At 41.8% G+C, this 18,312-nt stretch overlaps 1 long non-coding RNA gene across 2 annotated transcripts in view; it reads left to right on the top strand.

Moving 5' to 3' along the window:
• The first annotated feature begins 4,210 nt into the window (after positions 1–4,210).
• LOC144367339 (uncharacterized) overlaps positions 4,211–18,312 on the top strand; it is a 29,416-nt gene continuing 15,314 nt past the window's right edge. Inside the window, exons 1-3 of one of the 2 annotated variants that reach the window (XR_013426673.1) lie at positions 4,211–5,343; positions 6,500–6,701; positions 6,975–8,709. This is a non-coding gene — a long non-coding RNA (uncharacterized LOC144367339). Of the gene's footprint in view, positions 5,344–6,499; positions 6,702–6,974; positions 8,710–18,312 lie in introns of those variants that run through there. The other variant, XR_013426674.1, reaches the window with a different exon arrangement.

Genomic DNA, 18,312 nt, shown 5'->3' with positions numbered 1-18,312 from the left:
GACACGTGTGTTTGTAAGGAGGCCTCAGAGAGCCAAGGGACAAGGGCTGGTTGCCCAGGGTAACCGAGGTGAACTTTATTCCTGATTGGATGGCTTCAGGAGGAGGAGGTGGCAGCTGGCTGCTGGGCTTTTAGGCAGATTTTTTTTTTTTTTAAATTATGCAAAGAAACAAAAACCAAAGGGTGAGGATGCAGAGCCTGTGCTCTGGGGCTTTCTGTTTTCTCTGTTAATTATTAGTTAAGAAGGACTTTTTGCATGTCAGGCTAGTGGAGAGGAGACCTATTACAGGGTGGACATTGACCCCAATATTTCTAGCACTAAAAATGTCTTTTTTTCAGTCCAAGGTAGTTAGTAAACGTTTATAGGGGTAGAGTATTTGGTGAGTTGGCACTACATTGTTCTCATAAACAAAACGTTTCTAAGGTGACTTTAAAATAATAAATATGCATATATATTAAAACAGAAAAAAGAACCTTTGACTAGTTCATAGCTTTTCCCAGCATCTGAGACTGGAGGACTGATGTCCCCCAGGCACTGCGCCACCTAGTGTCCACTGCACATATAGCAGGGTCCACAGGAAGCAGCTTTCCTCTGGGTGGTGGGTGGCAGCGCACCTCTTTCTTCAAGATAGAAAAGATACAGAAGCTGATTTGCAGCTCGGCCTTCTGAATTTTGTTTTTTGAATTCTCTCCTTCTCCTCCTCTTCCTCGACGCAGCCTTCAATTTGCTCCTTCTCCTCACTGAGCGGAAGAGGCTGAGCCCCGCTCTCAAGTCACTTTACAGGAGAGCTGGCAATTGTAGGACCCTGAAGCACCGCTTCCCGCTCTGAGGAGAGCCAGTGTGAGATGGAGCTGAGGAAAATGCAGATAAAATGGGGGCCATGGGGCTAGAGCAAGCTGGGAAACCGAGAGCCGAGGAGCTGTTTGTCGGCCTCCAGGGTTGGTTTGTGATGATGCTTTCCTGGCCCCTTCCTCCCATTCCCAGTCTATATATAAATTTGTGTGTGTGTGAGCACGTATTTATAAAATAACCAAAATCTGCAGGAGCACAAGGGGTGGGGAGGGCCACCTTGGGGATTGGGTAAAGAGCAGACTTCGCTCTGGCCCATCCCCCATACTGCCCTTTCTTAAGGGACTGGAATCCACAGGGCCCAGTAAGATGGAGCCAAATCCCTCCGTCTAGCTCCTGGAACTGTGGAATTCCCTGCCTAGTTGGCCCCACGCTTACGTCTAGGTCCCAGGTAGTCTTCATCACTGGGCAAAGGCTGACCAGGTGCTGACATGTCTATATATATATATATGTGTGTGCAAGACCCTAGTGGAGGAAAAGGTGTGACAAATGGGGAAGAAAAGTTGGGTGGTACCCAGGCTGCCAAGTTTCAATGTGAAACTTCAAGAGCCGAGCCAAGGATTCTAAATTGAGAATTGACCTTCCCCGTCAATGTGAAGTCTAAGCAGGATGGAGCATACTCTACTTCATTGTTCCATGTATTCATGTTAATTTTTAAAGTATAATAATGTCATTATTATATTTTTTAAAAGTTTATCTTTTAGTATACATATTAAAGCATTTACAGATGAAATGAGCATGTATCAAAAAAAAACTTTGGGGTAGAAGTGGGAGAGATTATATGGACAAAACAAGATTCGCTACAAACTGAAAGGATGGAATAAGGAGGTTACAGGGACTATCATTGTGCTTTTGAATGTGTTTGAAATATTCCAGAATAAAAAGCCTCAAAAAGATCTATCTTCAAAAAAAAATTTTTCATTTTTAAAAAATGGATTTTTTTTATGAGCAGTTTAACCTTCATAGCAAAACTGAGAGGAAAGCATTGAGATTTCCCATATGCCCCTTCCACTGCATGCCTACCCTCCCCATGATCAACATTTCCCACCTGAGGGGTGCATTTGTTATAAGTCTATAGTTTACATCAAGGTTCACTTTTAATGTTGAACATTATTTGGGTTTAAACAAATCTATAATGACATGTATTCTACAAATTTTGATAAGTTATGTTTTCATGTAGCTCAAAATATATTTTAATTTCTCTTGAGATTTCTTCTTTGACCTATGGGTTACTTATAGTTTTGTTGTTTAATCTCTCAATATTTTGTAATTTTTCAGCTATCTTTCTGGTATTGATTTTCAGTTTAATTTCATTGTGGTCTGAAAGCACACACTGCATGATTTCTATCCTTTTAAATTTATGAAGGTGTATTTTTATGGCCCAGAATATGATCTATCTTGGTGAATGTTCCGGATAAACGTGAGACAAATGTGTATTTTGCTGTTGTTGGATGAAGTAATTTATAGGCGTCCATTATATCATCCACTATATCTGGGTGACAGATGGTCGTGTTCAGTTCAACTTTGTCCTTATTGATTTTATGCCTCCTGGATCTGTCCATTTCCGAAGGAGGGGTGTTGAAGTCTCCAACTATAATAGTGAGTTCGTGTATTTTTCCTTGCAGTTGCATTGGGTTTTGTCTTATGTACTTTGATACTTAGTTGTTAGATGCCAACATATTAGGATGGCTATATCTTCTTGGAAAACCAACCCCTCTATCATTTTGTGACGTCCTTCTCTATCCCTGATAACTTTCTTTGCTCTGAAGTTGGCTCAGTCTGGAAGCTACTCTAGCATTCTTTTAAACGATATGAAGGTGGTATATCTTTCCCTATCTATTTACTTTCAATCATATATCTTTGTATTTACAGTGGGATTCTTATAGATAACTTATAGCTAGGTCTAGTTTTTCGAGCCACTGTGACAATCTTTGTATTTTAATTGGCAAACTTAGATTATTGACATTCAAAGTGATTACAGATATAATTGGATCAATAGCTACTATATTTGTTACTGTTTTGTTTTTGTTGTCTATTTTCTTTGTTCCTATTCTTTTTTCTTCCACTATTTTTCTGCCTTTGGGATTTCTTTAAGAATATATTTTTAGTTCAAGATGGTCACAGTTCCTTTATTTCATACATTTATTTTTATGTGGTGCTGAGGATTGAACCCAGTACCTCACATGTGCTAGGCAAGCGCTTTACCACTGAGCCAACATCCCAGCCCCTGCCTTTGGGATTTTAATGGTACATTTTATATGATTCCATTTCTCCCCTCTCTTAGCATATCAGTTGTGTCCCCCGCGCCACTTTTTTTTTAGTAGTTGCCCTAGAACTTGCAGTATGCATTTACAACTACTCCAAATCCACTTTCAAATAACTATACTCTTTATGGGTTGTATGAGTACCTTATAACAACAGAATAATCCTGATTCCTCTCTCCTGTTCTTTATACCATTACTGGCATTTCACTTACACATGAGTGTGTATGTATGTGTGTGCATCAACATTTACATCTATATCTGTATAGCATACATAATTGAGTACATCATTGATCTTGTTTTGAATACACTATTAATGCTGGATCAAGTAAGAATACAAAATAAGTTATTTTGATCTCACTTATTTCTTATCTGATGTTCTTACTTTCTTTTTTTATATTTATTTTAATTATCTTTACCTCCATTTTTCATTCATTCTTTTTAGGTATACATGACAGCAGAGTGTATTTTGACATATTATACATACATGGAATATAACTTAGTCTAATTAGGATCCCATTCTTTCGGTTGTACATGGTGTGGAGTTTCACTGGTTGTGTATTCATATATGAACATAGGAGAGTTATGTCCAGTTCATTCTGTTGTCTTTCCTATTCCCATCCCCGCCCTTCCCTTCATTCCCCTTTGTCTAATACAAAGTACTTCTATTTTTCCCATCCCCCCAACCCCCATTGAGGGTTAGCATTCACATATCAGAGAGAACATTTCGCCTTTCTTTTCTTAGGATTGGCTTATTTCACTTAGCATGTGAGTTTCCAGATCCATCCATTTACTAGCAAATATCATAATTTCATCCTTTTTTATACAGATTTAATTTCTGAACTATATCATTTTCCTTTTCTCTGAAAAGCTGCTTCTTTTTTTTAAAAAAGAGGTACATTTATTTGTTTTAGGGTAGCAATTTTTTTTAATAGTTATTGCAGCACCATTTTTTTGTGTGTGAACACAATCCCTTATTTTATTTATTTATTTTTATTTGGTGCTAAGGATCGAACTCAGGGCTTTAGATGTGCTAGGCAAGTGCTCTACTGCTGAACCACAACCTCAGCCCTGAAAAGCTTCTTTTAACATTGTTTTTTTCGAGGTAGGTCTACTGGCAACAAATCCCTTCAATTTTTGTCTGATAAAGTCTTTATTTCTGCTTCACTTTTGAAGGAAGACTTCTCAGGGTATGGTATTCCTTTTTGGTGGTCTCTTTGAATTTCCACGTCTCTGTCTTCACTGCCCGTCTGTCCCTGCCTTCCATGTTGGTTGTTTTTAAATTCCCCAGTGGATAATCCCACCACTCTTGCCATATCTGGGTCTGGCCATGATGCTTGTTCTGTTGTTTTCTCACTGTGCTTTTGTGGGTGTGGTTTGTTTTTACTTTGGATTGTTTGCTTGCTTGCTTTTTCTTTTTGTTTTTATCTCTCAGCTGTTTTATAATGTTTTATTGATGGACAGATGTGACATACTAAGTACAAAGAACTGCTGCAAATGGGCTCTTGCTGACATGGTGGTGAGGTGCAATGGGAGGGGAAGCATTTTACAGGATTGTGATTAGGTCTCAGTCTGTTTGTAAGCCCAGCGTCCTGGGCTGTGAACTTCACAAGTGCCTCTCAGTGTTTTCCCACTCAGGTGGGACAGGATGACTCAGTGGACAAGAGTCAGGTTATTTCCCCTCCTCTGAAGGAGGCTGGGTTCTGATAAAACCCTAGCAGGTGAGGCTCAAGGTGACTCGTTTCTCCTGAAGGCAGACCTGGCTGATTAAGGAAACAGAAGACTGGTATACTTCAAAGTGGTTTCTTTTCCCTCCTTCTGCAGAAACACAAGCATAGGGAGTTTTTCTCTGCTATTCACTATGAGGACTTCATTGAGCTCCTGGAAATAAGATTCACAAGAGGAATAAGATTCACACTCTTCTCTTGGACTTGTCCACACTGAGCCTCCAGTGATTTGTCCATGAGCTGCTGCAGCAAAGAGACCCCATAATACCGTGGCTCAAACAAGACAGGATTTTGCTTGTTGCTCATGTGACAATCCAGAGATAAACAGGAACGAACCCAAGGTCCTTTTCTTCTGTTGTGCTGTGACCTCCAGGTGGTGGTCCTTCTCTGGTTGTACCATCATGTTCAGGCTCCTGTCCACCGGGAGAAAGGCAAGGACAAGAGGTGTCCATTGAGAGCAAAACAAAGCATGGAAGCTGCACCATCTCTTCCGCTTTATCCCCCAGGTAAGCACTTATCACAAAGTCATACAAACTGCAAGGGAGTGTAGACTTGGGTCCAGCAGGAATTTGGTGGAGGGAGGTCCCACTAAAAAGGGTAAGAGGAGACTAGAGGACAGATCCTGGATGATAATTTGCAGCCTCTGGCACACTGGTCACCCTGACCACTCAGCTCTCCAGGCATACCTTTCTTCCTACATAGAGGTCACATTCTCACTGTCTACAGGGCACATCCAGGTGCTACATCCAGTCCAATGAGCAGCATTTCTGAATGGTGTGTGTCTTCCCCATGCAGCCCAAATGAAGCTCCCCACCATCCAGTGTTGTCTACTCTGCCTCATTCACCCCTAACTCAACCAGTTTTTCAGTGGTAGGACAGGTGCTAGACAGGATTGTCCAGAGGAGGGCCAGATTCAGGGCAGTTCTGCTGCACAAAGTAATCAGGAACACTAGTTCTGTACCCCTTACTGCCCTTCTGATCCCCAAGGATTGAGCTGGGATCATTCCATTTTTTTTTGCATTCCTGACTGTGTGAAGACAGAGTAAGAAGAAATAAAGAGGCTGCCTACCTGTGATTCCACGTAAACGGAGACTAAGGAAGGAGGATCACAATTTGAGGCCAGCCTGGGAAACTTAGCAAGATCCTGTTCTACCTCAAAATAAAAAATAAAAAGGTCTAAGGATATCTCAGTGGTAGAGGGCCCCTGGGTTCAGTCCCTAGTGCAGAAAAAATAAATAAATAAAAGAAGAAGGAAAAGGAGAAGAAGAAGAAATAATGAAAGATAAGTAAGGAATTCCCTTATGAAAACAATTTGTTACTCTCCTATCCAGAAAATTAGTTTTCAGTTCCAAAAATCAGATAGCTCATCAAGTCAGATCAGGAAAGAGCATTAATTAGAGTTCTGTCTTTCTTCAGGGTGACCATTCTAAACAAGAGCCCCAGCCCACTGGGACTGGCAGGTAGCCGTTATAATAGGCAACCTGCCACCTATTAGACATCCTCCTCACACTAAAGGATTTACATGCATTCTTATTTAATCTTCACAAAATCTATGGGGCAGGTATTAAGATGGCTCTTTTCTATATTAGGGGACTCTGCCCAAGACTGTGGTTTAGAGAACTTTTCTCGCCAGTCTGCTAATCCCAGGTGTCCCCAGCACAGGTGTCCAACAGAGTCCCTTAAGAGGAGGTGGAAAGCTGGCCAATTACGGAGTCACAGGAACACCCAGGAGTGTGCTAAGTCACTCGATGAACTGGGAGCCTGCTGGAGGATCAGTATGTCTTTGGAAATTAGCGAGGAGCATGCACCTCAAGGGAGATGATGGCTCTCTGGAATGGAGCAAGACAATATCAGACCTTTCTTGGTATTGATTTTCGTCTTATCCTCTAAGCATTACTTTTGGGTATATGTTTTATTACATGCACACACTCTATAATTGTCCCAATAGTGGATATACATTAAATATATACATTAAATACATAAACAAATATAAATGTACCTTAAGTTTATGAATTAATTATAAGCAGATATATACATATAGAAGGGATTTCTGGGCATTCTCACATTATGGAGTGCATGATCCAAAAAAGCTGGGGAGTCGATTTCTGCTCTCAATTGCTGCTTCCTTGCCCCCCAGGTCCAGGCAGAGGGAGGAGTAGAGATCTGTGGACTTTCTGTGGCAACATCATTTTGCACCCAGGCCAGGGTGTGCGATTCTGCTTGACACCCCGCGGCGGCTGGGAAGGCGCACTGGCTCTCCCCATCACAGCAGAATGAGTTTCCTCACAGCCAATTACAAATCCACGCAGAGCTCAGAGAAGGTGTGAGCCTTTCCCAAGGTTCCCCCAGGGCCCCTTTTCCAGTGTGCAAAATGTGCCTCCCCAGGGACCTTTCTCTCCCCTCCCCTTCTCTCTCTGAAGTTTCCAGCCCCACCCAGAAGTGATTCCTTTAGTTAAGTCAGCAAGTCTCTTTTGCTGGATATCAAATTCTTTCAGTTAGAGGGCCAGCAAGAGCAGCAATCCACTTTCTTGTCTGCTCAGACTGCCACATTTTACCACAGTTAAATGCTACAGACTGGGTGGCTTACCAACAGACGTTTATTTCTCACACTTGTGGAGGTTGGATATTCAAGATCAAGGTGCCTGCCAATTCAGTTCCCAGGGTGGACCTTCTCCCTAGCTTTCAAACAAATAGCTGCCCTCTGGTACGTACACACACACACACACACACACACACACACACACACACACACTTTCTTCTTACAAGACTACTAGTACTATTGGACTAGAAGCCCACCTGTATGACCTCATTTGACTTCACCTCCTAAAAGCCCTATCTGAAAACACACTAACATCCCAATATATATTCCACTCTTTTAAATATAAATCATATTGTGAATAACCCAGGGAATTGAATTGGAGGGAGCACCCTAGTAGGCCATTTTTAATTGGAAGGAGTGCTATCTTCAGCCCCTGCACCCTCATAGCCCCTCAGTCACTGTGTTTGTGAACAGTGATGATGAGCCACTGCTGCCTTATTAGGGATTGTGTGTTATCCCCACATTTATGTGCTGAAGTCCTAACCCAGTGCCTTGGAATGTGACTATTTGGAGAGAGAAAGGGTCTTTACAGAGGTAGCCAAGTTAAAATGAGGCCCGAGGGCAGGGCCTTATGCAATATGACTGGTGTCCTTTAGCACAGGAATTTGGATACAGAGACAGACACACAGGGAGACGGCATGTGAACTTGAAGGTAGAACTCTACAAATAATGGAATGCCAGGGCAAAACTAACAGAAGGTAGGGAAGGGGTGTGGAACCTGTCTTCCCTCAGGCCTTCAGAGAGAACCAACCCTGACCCCACTTTGATCTCAGACTCCCACCTCTACAACCCCATCCTTGTTCAGTTCCAGGTTGGTAAGGCACAGAATTTCTTCATGCCCATCAGAGAGGATGTCCAAGTCCCTGCCTTCTGCTCAGAGGGGCTTGCAGATGTCCTGGGCAATGAAATACCTTGGGTGCCGGGTCAGGGAGGCTGTGCTCTCTCTTCTGGTCTTGGCTCTCCAGGATGAAGGCTTTCCACCATTCCTGCATGATTTCCAGCAGTTGTTTCTCTCTCCTTCCTCCAGGCCCAACCTCACTTTCTCCTAATGGAAACGCCTGGCAGGGCCCTTCTCTGCTACCACATGCCTTGTTGAGGAAAAAACTGACTCCCTCCAGGACACAATAGATGGCATCTCCTGAATCCAGGATCAGGACATTAGTGTTCCTGATCTTTGAAGATATTTATGCAAAGACACGCAATAGCATAAGAACTAAATTATATTGGGTTATTTACGTTACAATTTATATTAAAAAGAGTGGAATATGTAAAACCAAGACTGCCCCAAATAACAGAATAGTCTATGAAGTCTGTTCTCCACAGACTTGGACAATCTCTCTGTATGGCTCCAGGGACATCCCCTTTCTGGGGAGTAGAATTAACAAGTGTATCACACAGAACTTTCCAGATTCAGTATTCTCAGCTCCACTAATTCCCTTGTCTTATTTCTAAATTCTGTGACCTTCATCTTCTATACTCTGAATCATCTCTTTTTCTTTCTCTTCATCTGTTTCAAAATGGAATTCCACAGTCTCTGACAACAATTAGGGGGTTATCATATTTGGAAATTTGGGAGAATAAATTAAATATTTGTCCCATCTTAATGAGGCAGTAGGAAGAGATGCATGGCCCAGGTGGGAACCCTCCAGAGAACCATCTCTTTATCTACTGTGAGGCCTTGGACACTTACTGGGTCCTCTTTGAACCCCAGCTGCTCACCAGTCATATAGAGACCACAGTAGTGTCTGCTCATGGGGCTGAAATGATTAAATGAGTTAATTCTCAAGCAGATATTTAATAAAGATTACTTGGTGACCTAATCACCTTATTAGAGTTGCTCAGTAAGTATTGGGAGTTTGAATAAGTACATAACTCGTGCTATCTTTTCCTTCTATTCAGTTGCAAATTTAAACACTTCAAAGATAATGCCCAAAACACTATCCTCTCTGAATATTTCAGTGTGGGTCCAATCAGGAGACAGAAATCATATAATAATTTGAACAAGGGAAAGTAAGTATAAAAAATTAGTAAGCGCTAATAAGAGACTAATTATAAAGATGGAGAGAGCCCTCTAACGGATACCCCAGAGCTAAGGTACAGTATCCAAGGAAGGACAAACTTGGAAAGGGGGTCACCTCTCACTGCAGTTGTAAGTTGCTAGATGGCATAGACACCTACTGGGTACCTTTGGCTAAAACTGGTTCATGTCATTGAGCAGCAGAAAAAGCCCTCCAGGACACAGGTGAGCAGGGCCTTATGGTGAATGCAAAAAAAGGTCGGGGCACTGTTGCTGGCCTGAGGTCTAGAGCACAACAGTGTTGCATTGGGGTAACTTCAGCAAGCTGGTCATGGAGCAGACCCAAGGAACTGAAGCCACTTGGGTGCTAGGGCAGAGTACCACTGGATATCCCTCACTTCATCCCCAGCCATGTACAAACACCACTGAGCAGCAATGCAACAGGAGCAAAAAAGAGCAAAACCCAGTACAATGGAATGAGGGCCCTGGAAGGCCACCTCTTGTAGGGCCCTCTCATGCCCTTTACTAATGAAGCTTAACAATGCACTTACTGTGCAGGAACAATGCTCCGGGAAACCATTCTATTACCACAGAGCAGATTCTAAAGGGCAAGTTTGGAGCAGACAGACAATAAATAGATCATGGAAGTCCTGGGCAAAAAATTGTGGTATTTATCTACAAGATAGAATAATATGAAGTGATTAAATATTATGTTTTAGGAAACTCCTAATTTGCATTTCCTTGATGATTAGTGATGTTGAACACCTTCTCATATACCTAGTGGTCATTTGTGTGCCCTCTTTGGAGTAATTTTTACTCAAGTCATTTGCCCATTGTAATGGTTAATTTGAATCGCTAACTTGATTGATTAAGAGATCTCAAAGATTAAGAGGCTTCTGGGTGTGTCAATGAGGTTGTATCTAGGAATGATTGGCATGTGGGATTTTAGTGAACTGAAGTGGAGACCCTCTCCAAGCATGGGTAGCACCATCCAATAGATTGGAGGCTTGGATAGAATACAAGTTGGAAGAACAAGGAAGCAGCAGTAGGTGCAAGATCAATTCTTCTTGAACAGGTTCTTGATTGCTGTTGTGATTACCTGAAAATATCAGACTCTCATTCCTTCACTCTTCCAAAGTAGACTCTGCCAGTGATTCTCCAGGGAGTTTCCAGAAGCCTTCCATCTCAGACTGGGGTAGCTCCCTGGATCCTTCTTGTTCTGAGGCTTCAGTCTCTTGAACTATGCAGGTACTGGTTCCTCCAGCTCTCCAGCTTGCAGGCGGCCATTGTGGACTATCTAGCTTCTGGTTCTGTAAGCCAATGTAATAAATCCCCTTTTAATAATCATTCTTCCTATTGATTCTGTTTTTCTAGAGAACCCTAATACACTCATCTTAAAATTGAGTTATTTATTTTTTATTGAATTGAAGGAGTTTCTTGTATATTCTGTATATCAACTCCTTATGAGATAAGTGGTTTGTGAATATGTTCTCTCATTCCATAGGTTCATTTTCATTGCTATTTTCTTTGCTGTGCAAAAGATTTATTGTTCAATACAGTCCCACTGGTATAATTTTGTTTTTGCTGTAATGTGTTAGTCAGCTTTTCATGACTGTGACCAAAATACCTGAAAAGAACAATTTGGAGAAGGAAAAGTTTATTTTGGCTCACAGTCTCAGAGGTTCCATGACTGACCAACTCAGTTGCTCTGGGCCTGAGACAAGACAAAACGTCATGGCAGATGAGTGTGGTGAGAAAAGCAGCTCAGCTTCTAACAGCCAGAAAGGAGGGACAAGAGGAGGGCATCAAGAGAAGATAGAGTCCAAGATCACGCCCCCATTGACTTACTTCCTCCAGCCACACCCCACCTGCCTATAGTTACCACCCAGAAGTCCATTCAAACTATTAACCCATCAAATGGATCAATCCATTGATTCCATAATCTTTTTACCTCTAAAAATTGCTATATTACCTAACAAATGAGCTCTTTGGGGGACATTTTTAGATCCAAATATAACAGTTGTCCATACTTAAAAATTGTCATATTTCATGATCAGTGATGTTTTATTTGCACATGAATATTTTTATTTTTGTATTCTGGCTCAGCTGCTTCTCTGAGTGGAGTTAAGGAATGAGCCACAAAGGATTTTTGTAAAAGGTATATTGGCAATGCATTTTATATTCCTCTATATTTAATTTTGAAAATCTAAAAGAAGGATTGTGCATCGTGAGAGAAAGTTGAGTTAACTTTGATCTAGTGGAAGTTAATTTGTGCTGCTTCTTGTGCACGATAGCAGCAGTAGTATCTCTCTTGGAAATGACATCCCATATTATGATGTCTATGAATATAGGTTTCCTTTTCTTCTCTCCCTCTTTCTTTCTCTCCCCCTTCCACCTTTCTCCTTCCTCCTTGCTCTCCTCCCTCCCCTGTATCTCCTTCTATTTCTTTCGTCTCTCTTAGCCCTTCTCCCCTTCCCTTTCTTTACTTTTATTTTTATTTTTTGAAATCACTTATTGTAAATAAGTTGTAATCCAAACCTCATGTATCAATGGGGAACTTTCAAATATAAATATTAACAATAAAAAAATTGTCATATTTAATTGTCAAGACAAGAGTCAAGAGGCTTTCCTTCTAGATTTTCTTTTAGGAGTTTTATAGTTTCAGGTCTTACATTTAAATCATCAACCCAATGTTGATTTATATTATTGAGTCCAGCTTAATTCCTTTGCATGTGGATATCCAGTTTTCTCAAGATTGGTTGTTAGAGAGACTGTCCTTTCCCTATTGTGTTTTCCTATTACCCTGTCAAAGATCAGTTGATCAACAGATATGGATTCATTTCAGGGCTCTCTACTCTATTCCATTGGTTTCTGTTTCTGTTTTTATGCTGGTACCATGTTGTTTTGATGACTGTAGGTTTGTAATGTATTTTGAAATCGGGAAGTGTCATGCCACCATCTTATTCTTCTTTCAGGATTGCTTTGGCTATTCTGGGTCTTTGGGGGCTCCATATGAATTTTATGATTTTTTTTCTGTTTCTTTAAAAAGTGCCATTGGGGTTTTTATGGGGAATTGCATTGCATCTGTAGATTGCTTTCAGTGTTGTGGACATTTTAGTGATATTAAGTCTTACACACTTTATTCTTTTTGATGCTATTATGAAAGGGATTTTTTTTCATAATTGGACAGTTTTTTTTTCCTTTTTGGACAGTTTATTTTTGGTTTATAGACTTTTGTATGTTGATCTTATATTCTGAAAATTAAGTGATTTTTTAAAAAATTCATTCTAGCAGGATTTTGGTGGAGTTTTTATGGTTATCTAAATTAATTGTATCTGCAAACAAATACAATTCTAATACTGAAGGGAAAATGAGGAACAAGAGACAGGTAATCGAGAAATGAAAGACAGAGACCAGGCAGAGATACACATGAGAGTTATATTTGTTAGAGCTGACAAATAAAGGCCATCTAGGGTGGAGAGGGGGCAAAACAGGTTGGGCTCCTGGACTTTTATAGGGCAGGCTCAGGAATCAGAGCTGGGTGGGTCCTAATGCAGGTGGTTAGTGATTGGGTTGGTATGAGGGAGTGGCAAGCCTTTTTCAGAAAGATCCTTGGGTGAAAAGCAAAACTTTCTCCTTAAAAAGGCAGCTGTCATTTAAGATGGCCATCCAGATGCTAAGCAAGGACCTTATAAACACTTCCATTCGAATTTGGATGACTTGATTCCTTTTTCTTTACCAATTTCTCTGCTTAGGGTTTCCAATACTATGTTTGAATGGGTGATATATTTCTCATACACACTTTAATAAGTGCGGGTGAGGACATGGATAAATTGGAAACCTGTACACTCTCAGTGGAATTGTAAAATGGTGCAGCCACTATGGAAAACAGTTTGGAGGTCACTGAAAAAAATTAAAAATAAAACTGCCCTATGCCCCAGCAATTCCACTCCTGGGTATATATATCTAAAGAAAATAAAATCACTATCTTGAAAGACATGTCTGCAATATGGATTGAACATAGATTCATTGCAGTATTATTTATAATAACCAAAATAAGAATTAACCCCAAATGTGCATCAAAAGATGAAAGGTTAAAGAAAATGCAGTATTTACATACAATGGAATATTATCTTAAAAAGGAAGGCAATCCAACTATTTTTAATGACTTGGATGAACCTAAAGGACATTATGCTAGGTGAAATCAGCTAGTCAAGGACAAATACTGTGTTATTCCACTTATGTAAAGTATCTAAATAAATGCATAGAAGGAGAAAATAGAATGGTGATTGCCAGGGGCTGAGGGGAGGGGGAAATGAGTGACTGCTTAATTGGCATAAAGTTTCAGTTATGCAGAAGGAAAATTTTCTAGAATCTGGGATGCAATATGTGCAAATGGTTGGCGATATGGTAATAATGTGTACTAAAAGTTTTATTCAGGGAGCAGATCTCACATTAAATGTTCTTTTGACCAAAAAAAGAGCAAATTTTAAAAAAATGAACCCATAAAGGAGCATAAGGAAACATTGGAGAAGATGGATTCATCTGTCACCTTAATTGTGATGTCACACCTAGTTGATGAGGTCACAGGAGTATGTGTATGTCCAAACTCATCAGATGCTGCCCATCAAACACAAGCATGAGTTAAAAATCAATTATAAAAAAGAAGTTCATTTAATGATTTGAACAAATGTTCATTATTTATTAGGTGAGAAAAACAATTTACAAAAGGAATCAGTACAGTATAATTCTAGTTTCATAAAAAGAACAAAAGCAGGCAGGAGGCAGGAAGATGGTGGGTTCATAAGCCAACCTTTGCAAAAGCGAGGTGCGAAGCAACTCTGTGAAACCCTGTTTCTAAGTAAAATACAAAATAGGGCTGGGATGTGGCTTAGTGGCAGAGTGCCCCTGAGTTCAACTCCTGGTACTCCCCCTACCAAAAAAAAAAAAAAAAGAACAAAGTCATATATATATATATATATATATATATATTTTTTTTTTTTAAATGCCTTTTCTCACGGCCTATCACTGCCCCTTTCCCATTTCTTCCTTTATCGGGTGACAATGAAACACTTTCCCTCTCCTTCTTGCTCTCAAAGTTCCCCCAGTGACATTGGATTGGCTTCTCCTCAGGTCTGGGAGAACTGGAAAGAGCCCTATGCTGGTGTAAGGAATCGGTCAGGAACCGTGATTCCCTGTACAATGGGATCAGCACCCATCCGTGCTGGTGTGAAGAGACACAGTCCCTGGTCACTTATGCTGGGTAGACACTGTTCACTGGTTCATTGCTGCTGGACTTGCACTGTGCACCCGTATACAGTCTACAGCATCTCCCTGTTTTTTATTGAACTTTGTTTTGTGGATCATAGTTCAGAAAATGTTGCTAAAAATATGAGAATTGCCTAAAAAATAAACATTTAAACACTTTTAAATATTAAGCATCTTTTCTTTTGCTGATGATTGGCTTCTGTTAGAAACCAAAGTGTTTTCTCATAAAAACATCACTGCATACATGTATGTGTACATACGTGTATTTGTACGCGCATGCATGCGTGCTGACAAAGATTGGAAGATTCTCCCCCATAAGACCAGCAGCTGTCAGGGTTGAAATTGTAAATGATTTATTTCACCTTTGTGATTTGCTCTAATCTCCAAAATTTCTGTGATTTTTTTCTTTTGAATTAAGACGAAATTAAGACAAAGAACTGTGAATTGCCTTTTATTATTAGCATTTAATTGCTTAAAACCATCTGCCAGACACCACTCTGCAGGAGGGCTGGGCATGTCACCCCCTTCCATCAAGGTGACTGCAAGAGGGGGTGTCACCACCAGATTTCTTGATGAGGCAGCAACAACGCAAATGCCAGCCAAGGAAGGTTCCCTGACCCACTAATGGGCAGGACCTATTTCCTCTGAAGGGGCGTGCTGTGTTTCCTCAGCAAGTGAAGCCCCGACCCTCTTCTGACAATTATTACTTGGTGTCAAAAGGCTGCTGTGCTGAGCTGTGCCAATCTGACAGCAGAAGATAGAACAGTCCCCATCAAAACAGCCACAAAGCTCCAGTGAAGGGTGAAAGGTTCTAGAGTTTTCTGTGAAAAAATAACCACCTCCTTCCCATGCACTCCTGTGGCTGGCCTTCTAGACAGGCTCTCCCTGGCCCACAGTGCTTCTCAGTGAGTGCTGGACTGAGGCTTACCAGTGTCAGAACCATCTAGGAGCCTGGCTCTGTGCCAGGAATGTATGACAAGAAAGAAATGTAGGACACAGACCCTGGGGCTTGTTCAGAGAGGAATTAGAAATGGCTTCTTGCTCCTTGAAGTGACCAATGACTCATTTAACCCTCAGGCTTTCTGCAGGTATAGGAAGAGGGACACAGGGTCACTGCTGGGTGTCCACCCTTCCTCCTACTGTTTTACAATGCATTCATGCTGCACTCTATTGCTGTGCTTCGCCTTTTGGAAGGGAACTGATCTCTGAGGAAAGCAGGGGGTCCCCAAGTAGACCAAGGGTGAGGGAGGACCTCTCCATACAACCATTCACACTGCCATACAACCATCACCATCTCCATCCCTTTTTTAATTTTTTTAGTTTAGATGGACACAATACTTTTATTTTACTTACTTATTTTTATATGGTGCTGAGGATCAAAGTGCCTCACACATGCTAGGCAAGCGCTCTACCACTGAGCCACAACCCCAGCCCCTCCAGAATTCTTTTCATCTTGTAAAACTAAAATTCTGTTCCCATTAAATAATGACTCCTGATGTCCTCTTTCCCCAGCCCCTGGCTGTCACCACTCTGTGAATCTGACTACTCTAGGGACCTCCTATAAGTGGTCTCATGTGATGTTTGCATTTTTGTGACTTGTTTGTTTTGCTGATCCTAACATTCTCAAGCTCCCCTTCATATTATAGCAAGCTTTGACATTTCCTTCCTTTTTAAGGCCAAATAACAGCCTGCCATGTTGATCCACAGGACTTTGTCTCTTTTGCCCATTGCTGTATCACAGCACCTGGGACTGGGTGGGCACCCAGAAGGCGTTCAAGCACATGCTGTAAGAATTATTTCAATAAAATAATTCATCCGAAGTGCTTCTTTCAGGAACATAGGAAGCACAGCAGCTGTCCTCATGCTTCGCTCATCCACAATGACGTGACTCTCACACAAACAGCAAGTCCTAGTATCGGCAAGAAGTGGGCGCATTTCCTCATGGGCACACAGAGCCGGGCAGAGGCCACCAGTCAGAATCCTGGGGCTTTTGAGCTGATACCTGGAAGTCCTGCTAGCTTCTGCCTGAGGAGCTGCTTCCTGGAACTGGGAAGGGCCTCTCATCCTGTGACTTTCTGGAGACCTTTCTGGAGTCCTGAATGGGCCTGAACTACTTACTTAGAAATGGCCAAGATGGAGTACTTTATGTTGTAGATACTTCAGCATAATTTTGAAAGAGAGAGACAACACCCCTGCTCTCAAGGGGCCTATGTTCTGGTGGGGACATTTATATATTAAGAATAATCATTTAATTCCAGGGGTGGTCAAGGATCCTGGCACAGAGAGGTGAAATGTGCCCAAGATCACCCTGAGAGCATTTTTGAACCAGGCCTCCTCCTAGCTCCTCCTGGCACAAACTGAGACCCCACCGTTGGCTCCCCACGTGGGTTCTAATAGCACACATTTGCCTGCAGTCATCTCTTCTTGCCCATCTGGCCCTGACTGCCTCCCCATGCCAGGCCTTCCCGGTCTTCCTGTCAGAGTCAGAGCCTCCATCCCCTCTGGGGCCCTTCCCCGGAAGCCAGAACCTGGATCCCTGGAAGTTCCCACCTGGTGGAGGTGGCTCAGCCAGACTGGCTGGTAGGACCTGAAGCCCCTTTTGGCCAAGAGCCTTGTGTGGGTGGAACCCCAGGGTCCCTATCCTCTCACACTTTCCAGTGTCCCCACCCCTGTTCTCTCACAAGGCCTTTAGTCCTCTTGCATGCAGCCCTTCCTGTTGCCTCTGTGTCCTGTGTCACACTGTCACTTGCAGAGCACTGCCTACAGATGCCACATCCTCCATTCCCACAGTCAGAAGTTGGAACAGAGACACAGAAAACCATGTCCCTTTCAAGCTTTCCTATTTTCAAGGATACTTATATCATAATCACTAGCTCTCCCTCTTTTCCCCCTCCCACTAATTGACCATCTTCAACCTTCAGCAGCCCCAGGGACAGGCCTACCAGAAACTCTAAGAGAGAGGGCTGCTGTGGAGAGCCCTAGAGACAGAGGCCCCAGGCTCAGGCCTTGCCAGGGACTGACCATGGCTTTCTGCACACGAACCTCAGGATCACTGAAGGCTTTAGAAGTATTAATACACAGGGGCTGGGGTTGTGGCTCAGTGGTAGAGCGCTCGCCTAGCAGGTGCAAGGTGCTGGGTTCGATCCTCAGTACCACATAAAAATAAATAAAGTACTCTGTCTAACTACAACTAAAAAAAAAAAAGTATATACTTTTTAAAAAAAATATTGATACATAGCTCCCTCCTTGAGCCTATTTAATTTATTTATTTTTATTGTTTCCTGAATGTAATCCTTTTAAATACATTGCAGAACTACATGTGGAATTCTACTGGCATTTATATTCTTCTGGATTCAACAGACCTTTTATCCCCAATTCTTCTTTTAGAAAGCTCCTTGGGTAATTCCATTGGACCCCTGGGAATGAGAACTGTGGATTCTCCACCTTGACCACACATTCGGATCACCTTGGCAGCTTTTAAAAATTACTGATCTCTGTGTCCTGTCCCCCGAGGTTCTCTGTCAATGTTTGAGTGACACTTGGGCAACAGAGTTTCTGAAAGCTCCCGAGGATGCCCTCATGAGATCATGA

The sequence above is a fragment of the Ictidomys tridecemlineatus genome, chromosome 10 (genome assembly GCF_052094955.1).
Source record: "Ictidomys tridecemlineatus isolate mIctTri1 chromosome 10, mIctTri1.hap1, whole genome shotgun sequence".
Taxonomy (NCBI): domain Eukaryota; kingdom Metazoa; phylum Chordata; class Mammalia; order Rodentia; family Sciuridae; genus Ictidomys; species Ictidomys tridecemlineatus.
This window is presented reverse-complemented; position numbering and strand designations above follow the sequence as displayed.